We start from the raw sequence: 10,623 nt of genomic DNA, 5'->3' as shown, positions 1-10,623 counted from the left end.
TATCGTAAACTTGATGAAGATGCTTTTTGCGGTTCATTATCTCAGTCATTTAATAGCTAAACAAATCCTTCTGCCCGCAAACAATGGCGCGCATTACTCAAAAACTACGCATTTTAACACTACACATGAATTTCCTAAAAATACTCCTCACACAAGTTGGTCACAAACCCATCGATTCGGGCGCTGTCATGGAGTATTTATATAAGTTTCACGACAACCCTGGCGCTTTGACATCTCTTTTAAAGAAGTATCAAACATAGTTCGGTGTATGGTAGGGAGCACGTGTGGCAGTCGTCTTAGGCACCATAATTCATTGTGCAGTTATGTCCCTTTTTCGTAACAGAATCCGATGATCGTGGGCTTTAAATCCTAGTTTAGCCCTGGTATACAGTATACCAAGTACCTGGGTGGGTTTCACTAAAGTATTAAACGTCTGGGAATCACTTTGAACTTCCCTCCCACATCAAGCTAACACGCTATTATCACTCAAATAATGTATAAAGCAGCATTATATCTTACTCACTCAGTCACTCACTCACTTACTCACTTCGTTCGATGGTTGGAGGGGTCGCTCGTCTCATCGAAGACGTGGTTTGATACCCCACGTCGTGCGGCGTGTGACGTCACCCATCTTGACATGAGAGGAATATTGTTGAAAGAGGCGTAGAACCATACTCACTCACTCACTCTATTTGATTTATTTTTAATTGGTTTAGCTGGGACGGCATCTGGTACTATTCCTCACTTTAAACTGTCGATTTGTGAAACACTGGCGCGGTGAGGTTAGGGCAGAATCGCCCACACCGAAACACATACGGTGCAGCATCACTTGACGATGTGTAGTCTCAGTACCACACTGCTGCAGGCAAGGACGGTGTCTCTATCAGTGGGTAGGGTTAGCGTGGAGTCCAGGCACGGCGACAACAACCCTGGTGAAAAACACGAGCTCTGTAACGGCTGGCAGATCAACTATCCTGTGGGTCGATACTGTTCAATAGACTGAAAAACAAATTTGAATTTTCATTGAAAAATACATATTAAAAAAAATAACACGTATGCATCAAATATAAACCATGAAACATATGCGCCGCGAATAGAACTGTCCATTTGACTTACTTATTCACAGACAAACACACACATACATACATTCTCTCTCTCGATCTGGTGTTGAAACGTGATGCACAAACCAAATATTAATAATCGACAAAATTGTATGGTTTTTTCACTTTATCCTGTCACCATGTCCTACCCACCATATAACTGGTGATTTACTAACATTAAATATGATAATATATATCGACAATTCACCTTTTCGGTAGTTGATATTTTTACCATGAATAGGTAACATACTTTTATTTGCGCCATAAGTTTAATATTGCATTCTTACCAGATACACCAACATGAAGCTCGACGACCACCATAACTGAATAACAATTATACCATGGATAAAACGTATCCTGATATAAATATATTGTTTAATTTATTAGTTAGCTCGCGTTTGATGTTGATAATGCTGAAGTATCCTATTCAAAACCTATATAAATGTAGTGTTGTGAAGTCTTCAATGTGTTTGCGTTTCATTAAATTTGACCAAAACCTTGACTGTTGATTAATAATTTCATTTAAATATATTTTCCATCCTGAGGTAATCGTCCTTTATGCAGCATATGATTAACGCCAGTGAAATACCAATCAAATCTATGCATTCATTTGATATAATATACAGTGGCCTCTCTCCAAGGGTAAGGGGGAGTTTAAACAACAACACAAACAACAACAACAACAATAATGATAATAATGATAAGGCAACTTGTATAGCTACTCAGCGACGCTACATAATAATATTAGCCCCGTTCAATGGAATAGTGGGCACTGGAATGTCATTTTCAACTCCCTGGGTAGTGACCCGTGAAGATTCCAACCCATGCTTGCCGTAACAGGCGACTAACGGGATCGGGTGGTCAGGCTCGCTGACTTGGTTGATGCATGTCATCGATCCCAATTGCATGGTTCGATGCTCATGATATTAATCACTGGATTGTCTGGTCCAGACTCGATTATTTACAGACCGCCGTCATATAGCTGGAATATTGCTGGTGCGGCGTTAAACAACAAACCAACCAAGCAACCCTGGGTAGTATACAACCCAAGCTGCCTATGAGGCAGTAGAGGGTTAACGATCACCATCTCATCCTACTGGTTACCCTTTCATTGCTGGGTGAACAGAGGCGTATTTCGAGCAAGACGACGCCGCATGTAACATGCGTTTCAGGGTGGGGCAGAACCGAAGCCCAAGAAAATCGTGAGTGGCAGGTCGATGGTTTGCTCCCCTTCCGCGTCATACCCGAAGATATTAAAATATGTTATATGTTGTTACCCCGCCTGGCGTTCGGCATTGAGCGGATAAGTGAGTGAGTGAGTGAGTATGGTTTTACGCCGCTTTTAGCAATATTCCAACAATATCACGGCGGGGGGACACCAGAAATGGGCTTCACACATTGTACCCATGTCGGGAATCGAACCCGGGTCTTCAGCGTGACCAGCGAACGCTTTAACCACTAGGCTACCCGACCGCCCCCTTGAGCGGATAAAACAAGGACTGGTCGGCTCGGAGTCAGTATAATGTGTCTGAGTGGGTTATTCATGTTAATCTGCGGCATGGTATCTCAGTTGGCTAGCACTAAAAACTGGCGTAATTCCAGACTAGTGCAAACAGCCATATACACACACACGTGCATTCACGTCGAAATATAAGTGCAATAATCTTGCACGCGACCTTAAACCCCATTTCACCTCACCCCACTCACCCCACTCACCCCACATACCTCACCTCATGTCTACGTTTTCAAAATGTTTGGCATCATCGACATCATAGCCACGTTTTTCGAAATCGGATGATATCGTTACGTAATCATGTACTCGGTATTCGAAACTTTTGTCAGTAATACGCCATCGTATCTACGCAATTCGACATCTTATTTGAACGACACAACATCCTGTCTACGCTATTCGATCTCGGGTCAACCCGAGAGGGTTCGGCAAAGCATATAAGTTCCCCGACAACCTATGCTTCTCATATGAGACGACGACACGGATCTGGTGGTCAGGCTAGGTGTCTTGGTTGAAAGCATGTCATATTATCCCAGTTGTGCGATAAGATGCTCATGAAGTCAATCGCTGGATTGTCGTGTGGAGCGGACATATCATTGATGGGGGTAATACATGTAATTACCATGTGTATGCGTTACGTTTTGGGTAAGGCTACTCCATTAAAGACGACGCCAAGTGTATCAGGCGTGCGGGTGTCCTGCTGACAGATATCAGACATGTGGGTGTCCTGCTGACAGATATCAGACATGTGGGTGTCCTGCTGACAGATATCAGACATGTGGGTGTCCTGCTGACAGATATCAGACATGTGGGTGTCCTGCTGACAGATATCAGACATGTAGGTTTCCTGCTGACAGATATCAGACACGTGGGTTTCCTGCTGACGGATATGAGGCATTTGGGTGTCCTGCTGACAGATGTCAGACATGTGGGTGTCCTGCTGACGGATATCATACACGTGGGTGTTCTGCTGACAGATATCATACACGTGGGTGTCCTCCTGACAGATATCAGACATGTGGGTGTCCTGCTGACGGATATCAGACACATGGGTGTCCTGCTGACGGATAAGAGGCATATGGGTGTCCTGACGGATATCAGACATGTGGGTGTCCTGCTGAAGGATACGAGGCATGCGGGTGTCCTGCTGACGGATAAGAGGCATATTGGTGTCCTGACGGATATCATACACGTGGGTGTCCTGCTGAAGGATACGAGGCATGCGGGTGTCCTGCTGACGGATAAGAGGCATATTGGTGTCCTGACGGATATCAGACACGTGGGTGTCCTGATGAAGGATACGAGGCATGCGGGTGTCCTGCTGACAGATGTCAGACATGTGGGTGTCCTGCTGACGGATAAGAGGCGTGCGTGTGTCCTGCTGACGGATAAGAGGATAAATTGCACGCCATCCCAAACGGATACTGTTCACCTGGATCTCTCTGTAGTCCGTGGTCCGCCCATAATACATGTGATATGTAACACGATATTGTTATGTGTCGATTCTCAAATTGAAACAATATGTTAACCCAGAAATCTGTACGTGAAAGAACATAATGTGAAACCAAAAAACAACCAACAAATGGTGTACAATCAACAAAGTTTACTAGGTTCACAAATCAATACAAATTACTGCAGAGCAATTACAATGGCAGTGCACAATAGAGTGGTAGTACAATATTCAATGGCAGTATATAATATGATAGCAGTTATCAGTATAAAATACAAAAATATGATGGCAGTGGTGATGTCAACCAGTTCGGTGATAATAATATTCACCTATCCACAACAGTGGCCATCCTTCCATGGCGAAAAGTGATCTTCACACATCCGCTGGTCTTGATGTAATGACAGATGAAATGTGAGATGTAATACATTTGCAATCATTGTTCAACAACAAATTACACTGCCATATAACAATATGTATTCCTGGGGTCCGTTCCACAAAGTGATCTTAGCGCTACGACTGTCGTAGGTCAGTGTTAAAGAATGGGAGTTACGACCGACTTAGCGCTAAGATCGATTTGTGGAACGGGGCCCTGGGCCATACCCTAGATATGTAATAATAAAATGAATCAAATATAGAATGCCACAGCTCCGTTCCCGGTCCCATTTGGATTTTTTTCTGGATATATATTTTCAAAAAAGTAGGGATCAAGTTGCAACCACGAACTGTTTCACAAAGCGATAATGATAAGTCCCGCGCTTTAACATAGACTTACAAGTGTCGTACTTTAACATCTGTTTCGAGAATGGTCGACAGAGTAGTTCCAATACTACGACAATAGAAACTCCCTAGCTTCAACAGAGTGTTACGATAGTCGTAACTACTGCACTTCAATACTGACTCACGATAGTCACAGTGTAAGTTCGCGCCGTAAAACTGGCTGACACTGGCAACTCCTGGAGGATCCAGTTCGTCACAGCTGAAAGTCGCCTTGTACTCCGAAGACCCGGGTTCGATTCCCCACATGGGTACAATGTGTGAAGCCCATTTCTATTATTTCGTGATATTGCTGGAGTATTGCTAAAAGCGGCGTAAAACCATACTCACTCACATCCGGAAAATTGATGATAAAACATAAATTAAACTCACTCACTCACTCAATTATACCTACTACATTGTATATCAAAGCGTTCCTTTATCTTTACAATTATACACTATAGAGTGAGTCGACACAATGCCATGACGCATATGCAAGTCCAAAAGTTGTAAAACCACATGACAGTAACGTATTATAAAGTTGATCGGGAGTAGTTTCCGACTGGGGCCCTAGCATAAAAACAGTAAAGATAGTCATCTGTCAAATTTAGGATGTTATATAGTCGGACTTAACAAAACAAGCTGTAGTGACTTGTGATTGGTAGTTCAGTTTAGTTACAGGACTTAGTTACAGGACTGTTACAGGAGTACCCGTTAGAACAGACCCCGTTAATGCAAACCCCTCTCTTTCAATGCGTTTATTTCTTGTGAATGTCTACATATTTACAAAGGGACATTACTCTATACTCCAGGATTCGTTAAACCGGAACCAGGATTTCCTTTTTTTTCTGATCTGTTTTTTTATGGAATGAGGACAAACTTTTCAGAAATTACATAAAGTTTACTTGCGGTTTTAACATATTAATTATTATATTTAACATATATGAAGCAGATTGGTTAATCGTCAAATAAACGGCACTCACTGGTTTAAAGTCATTTACTGGGAGCAAGTAGACCCTTAATGGTCCAAGTCACCCTAAAACTAAAATACCAACTTTTTCGTTAATCCTATTTGATAATCACGTTATGTTAACAACCTTGTCAATGCGGACGCATTAATATCCAATACGTCCAGATTAACGAAGAGCTGTATGTATCTGACATAATAATCTAAAAGTCAAAGAATGCAAACTACTTTACATATGCACGTATGTCTGGGTGGTCATGTTATTAATGCGTTCACTCGTCAGGGTTCGTTGAGCCGGGTTCGAATCCCCACTCGGTTCTGAAGTCTTTTATTGGTGGCTGTCGTTCTGATGTTGATACAAGACTGCTTCATGCAGCGTCAAAACTCATTCATTAACTCCTTCTATATGAAGACGTAACGTAACCAACAACCTATACGGACGAGGCAGAAAAAACTCATAAAAATATTAACAATATATACTCATGTATTTGGGATTCAGAAGCCATTAGGAGAGCTCGGCGTTACCTCAGGCATTTAACTGCATTTCAACATGTAAACGATGCTCCGTTGTTGTTGTAGAAGCAACGGTTCATGTCTTCCCATACGTCATCATAGGGCTGTATGCACTGTCTACAGTTAAAAAAACAACATTTGTATTTTTCGTTATGTATACGAAGCAGACAAAAGAGTAACAATAACGTCGTGTTACAAAACATATAGACACCGTTATTTACATGGTCGCACTGATGTGACTTGTAGCCAGTGGGGGAGCGATCCAGGAATACATTCATCACCAACGAAGACGCTCATGTCTGGTTTACTGGTGAGTTAATGTGCCATCAAACATATTGGAATGTTTGCAACGAAACCTTACACAACCTAAGTTATGGCTTACCATTATTCAATACTAAAATATTACAAATAACACAGAAATCATAATTATGAATTACATGCAATATAAGGTACTATGCCTATTTTGTTAGAAAGAAGGATCCATTGAGGAACACATTCTACAGAAACGTTACGATTGAACTCAAAGACAAAAAATCAAATTGATTAAATTTCCATGATTCAAATTCCACAGCTACCGACTGAATCCGTCAGACCCTAGAATTATTCCAGAAAGAGAAATGCACCACCACACATAACTTGATAACTTCCTTCGTCTGGCACCGAGTACTTTCCACATACCGGAGAACGTAATTGGAACTGTATTTTCTTTATATTTCCTTGAATAAATGAGACAGTATCTTCCATATTAATATCCATGCTCGTCCCCCGCTCAACCCCGTCCGAACGCTGCCCCCACCCTCACACCCCACCCCCAGCCACCACTGTCGCCCGACCCAGCACAACCGAGCGGAGATTAGAATATCATATAGAAGGGAAATCTGATTTAATTTCCGAAGAAAAACGTCTGTGTGTTGGTCTGTGCGCACATGTATGTTGTTTTTTGCTCTCTGTAAACATTTATTCTCGAACAGGAGGGGAGCCGCTAATAAGCTGGTTTGCTACACCGTATCTTTATTTCATATTTTTAGCGCTCAATTTGCACTTGAGATCTTTGCTCTTCTCTTCCTTCTCCCGATCAGAACCCTTTAAACTTTGGAGTTTGCTTTAAGCGTCATTCAAGCCTTAACCGAGCGCGGAGCATCTCTTGTGGTGGGAAGGGGTACTATCTTCTGTTGGAGTGGATGGGGGTTGCAGTGTATACTTAGGTAACCCAGCCTAGGTACTCACAGCGCAGAACTAACAGGCGGACAAAAAGCGTCCTCGTTCTCTGTAATTACATCTGACAATAATATGAATGCATTAGGTTTTGAAATAACATGCATCTGCCAAGTATGTGGTAATAAGCGGCCAGGGTGGAAACGTTCGGCCGCGGCTTGTTATAAAATTAAAATGAGTGTAATTATTTTGCTTCGTTAAGTTAAGAGAGAGTACTTGCGGGGTTTCGAGAAACGAGTTTGACTGACTGTACGTATTGTCTACTGTTATGTTTATTAACATATAATTCACCGTTAAATCCTTTACTTTGATGTGGGAAGATGTGTTACAAACTGCAAAATGACCGTAAGATTTCAAGTCTATTCTAACAGGAATGTACTGAAAGATGGACTCCGTCTCAACCTGCATCTTAGTATTCGGACATCCTGTCTACACCGATACATGTGTATTCGGACATTAAGTCAATACGTACATTCAAGTATACGGACACCCTGTCTTCACCGATACATGTGTATTCATACATTAAGTCAATACGTACATTCAAGTATACGGACACCCTGTCTACACCGATACATATGTGTTCGGACATTCAGTCAATACGTACATTCAAATATACGGACATCCTGTCTTCACCGATACATGTGTATTCGGACATTCAGTCAAAACGTACATTCAAGTATACGGACATCTTGTCTTCACCGATACATGTATATTCATACATTAAGTCAATACGTACATTCAAGTTTACGGACATTCTGTCTTATCTATCACATAAGAATTACGTCATTCTGTCTCAGAAAACATAAACGTATTTAGAAATTATGTCTTATCCGGTACCTGAGTATTCTGACATAGTGTCTAAACCGGCTTCTGTGAATTCAGACATTTTGAAGAATCCGAATTCTGTCAATTCGGACAAACCAAACGTTTGTCAATTCCAACATTCAGTCTAAATCGACGACGGTGTATCTTGACGTTCTGTCTAAATCGACGACGGTGTATCTTGACGTTCTTTCTTAATCGACGAGTGAGTATCTTGTCGTTCTGTCTTAACCGACGACTGTGTATCTTGACGTTCTGCCTAAATCGTCGACTGTGTGTCTTGACGTTCTGTCTAAACTGACGACTGAGTATCTTGACGTTCTGTCTAAATCGACGACGGTGTATCTTGACGTTCTCTCTAAATCGACGACGGTGTATCTTGACGTTCTGTCTAAACCGACGACTGTGTATCTTGACGTTCTGCCTAAATCGTCGACTGTGTGTCTTGACGTTCTCTCTAAATCGACGATTGTGTAATTTGACGTTCTGTCTAAACCGACGACGGTGTATCTTGACGTTCTGTCTAAATTGACGACGGTGTATCTTGACGTTCTGTCTAAATCGACGACGGTGTATCTTGACGTTCTGTCTAAATCGACGACTGTGTATCTTGACGTTCTGTCTAAATCGACGACGGTGTATCTTGATGTTCTGTCTAAATCGACGACGGTGTATCTTGACGTTCTGTCTTAACCGACGACTGTGTACCTTGATGTTCTGTCTAAATCGACGACGGTGTATCTTGATGTTCTGTCTAAATCGACGACGTTGTATCTTGATGTTCTGTCTTAACCGACGACTGTGTATCTTGACGTTCTGTCTTAACCGACGACTGTGTATCTTGACGTTCTGTCTTAACCGACGACTGTGTATCTTGACGTTCTGTCTTAACCGACGACTGTGTATCTCGACGTTCTGTCTCAATCGTCGATTGTGTATCCAGACGACTGTGTATTCTGTCTTAACAGAAGTCTGTGTATTCCGAGTTTCTTTATGCCGACATCGTAGCTGATACACTTTGTCATAGCACATGTTCATATGATACTATCGGCCACACGATGACCTAAACTGACCACCAATGACCAACACTCGACATACGAAGACCAACACTCACCATACGATGACCAACACTCACCATACTATGACCAACAGTCACCACACGATGACCAACACCGACCACACGATGACCAACACTCACAATACTAGACCAACACTCACCACACGATGACAAACACTCACCATACGATGACCAACACCGACCACACGATGACCAACACTCACCACACGATGACAAACACTCACCACGAGATGACCAACACTCACCGCAAGATGACCAACACTCACCACACGATGACCAACACTCACCACACGATGACCAACACTCACGACACGATGACAAACACTCACCATGCGATGACCCACACTCACCATACGACGACCAACACTCACCACGAGATGACCAACACTCACCACACGATGACAAGCACTCACTACGAGATGACCAACACCGACCACACGATGACCAACACTCACCATGAGATGACCAGCACTCACCACACGATGACAAGCACTCACCACGAGATAACCAAAACTGACCACACGATGGCCAACACTCACCACACGATGACCATCACTCACCACACGATGACCAAGACTCACCACACGATGACCAAGACTCACCACACGATGGCCAACACTCACCATACGATGACCAACACTCACCACACGATGGCCAACACTCACCATACGATGACAAACACTCACCATGCGATGGCCAACACTCACCATACGATGACAAACACTCACCATGCGATGGCCAACACTCACCATACGATGACCAACACTGACCACACGATGACCAACACCGACCACACGATGACCAACACTCACTATACGATGACCAACACGGGTCACTTGAAGACCAACACTGACCACACGATGGCCAAAACTGACTAACACTGACCACACGATGACCAAAACTGACCACACGATGACCAACACCGACCACACGATGACCAACACCGACCACACGATGACCAACACCGACCACACGATGACCAACACCGACCACACGATGACCAACACTCACCATATGATGACCAACAGGACACCTGAAGGAACAGTTGGTAAGGTACAGTTGACGCAGCTTGTGAACCACGTACCGCGGGTGGTATGATACACTATCCCGACAAAATGTATTCTTTCAGAAAACAAAATACAAAATTGTTGGTGAGCATTTGGCTGGTTCACAGGGTTGTTTACGGAGCTGCAAATAAACATCCTATACTCTTCA

General features: G+C 42.9%; 1 long non-coding RNA gene across 1 annotated transcript in view; it reads right to left on the bottom strand.

The window, feature by feature from the left end:
- Positions 1-533: 533 nt before the first annotated feature.
- LOC125381076 overlaps positions 534-10,623 on the bottom strand; it is a 30,022-nt gene continuing 19,932 nt past the window's right edge. Inside the window, exon 3 of the long non-coding RNA XR_007221684.1 lies at positions 534-999. This is a non-coding gene — a long non-coding RNA (uncharacterized LOC125381076). The remainder of the gene's footprint in view (positions 1,000-10,623) is intronic.

This window comes from Haliotis rufescens, unplaced genomic scaffold (assembly GCF_023055435.1).
Source record: "Haliotis rufescens isolate VD_foot unplaced genomic scaffold, xgHalRufe1.0.p SCAF_17, whole genome shotgun sequence".
Classification (NCBI taxonomy): domain Eukaryota; kingdom Metazoa; phylum Mollusca; class Gastropoda; order Lepetellida; family Haliotidae; genus Haliotis; species Haliotis rufescens.
This window is presented reverse-complemented; position numbering and strand designations above follow the sequence as displayed.